The 744-nt window shown below is 40.9% G+C and overlaps 1 non-coding gene across 1 annotated transcript; it reads left to right on the forward strand.

Moving 5' to 3' along the window:
- The first annotated feature begins 368 nt into the window (after positions 1–368).
- LOC127744697 (small nucleolar RNA R71) lies at positions 369–476 on the forward strand. The gene has a single exon (XR_008005630.1). It is a non-coding gene; the product is annotated as a small nucleolar RNA R71 (small nucleolar RNA).
- Positions 477–744: the final 268 nt, after the last annotated feature.

Here is a 744-nt window from a genome sequence, read left to right on the forward strand (position 1 = left end):
ATTGAAGGGTTCTCAGGATCATAAGCTTCTTCCTTAGATGAAGCCTCCTTAGTACTGCTTGGTGCATTTTGCATTCCAGACAGACTTTGAGAAATCATATTGACTTGTTGGGTCAATATTTTGTTCTGAGCCAATATGGCATTCAGAGTGTCAATCTCAAGAACTTTTTTCTTCTGACTAGTCCCATTGTTCACAGGATTCCTTTCAGAAGTGTACATGAATTGGTTATTTGCAACCATTTCAATTAGCTCTTGAGCTTCTGTAGGCGTCTTCTTCAGATGAAGAGATCCTCCAGTAGAGCTATCCAAAGACATCTTGGATAGTTCAGAGAGACCATCATAGAGAATACCTATGATGCTCCATTCAGAAAGCATGTCAGAAGGACACTTTCTGATTAATTGTTTGTATCTTTCCCAAGCTTCATAGAGGGATTCTCCTTCCTTCTGTCTGAAGGTTTGGACTTCCACTCTAAGCTTACTCAATTTTTGAGGTAGAAAGAACTTTGCCAAGAAGGCATTGACTAGCTTTTCCCAGGAGTCCAGGCTTTCTTTAGGTTGAGAGTCCAACCATGTTCTAGCTCTGTCTCTCACAGCAAAAGGGAATAGCATAAGTCTGTAGACCTCAGGGTCTACCCCATTAGTCTTGACTGTGTCACAGATTTGCAAGAATTCAGCTAAGAACTGATGAGGATCTTCCACTGGAAGTCCATGGAACTTGCAATTCTGTTGCATTAGAGAAACTAAT

This window comes from Arachis duranensis, unplaced genomic scaffold, assembly GCF_000817695.3.
Source record: "Arachis duranensis cultivar V14167 unplaced genomic scaffold, aradu.V14167.gnm2.J7QH unplaced_Scaffold_92831, whole genome shotgun sequence".
NCBI lineage: Eukaryota > Viridiplantae > Streptophyta > Magnoliopsida > Fabales > Fabaceae > Arachis > Arachis duranensis.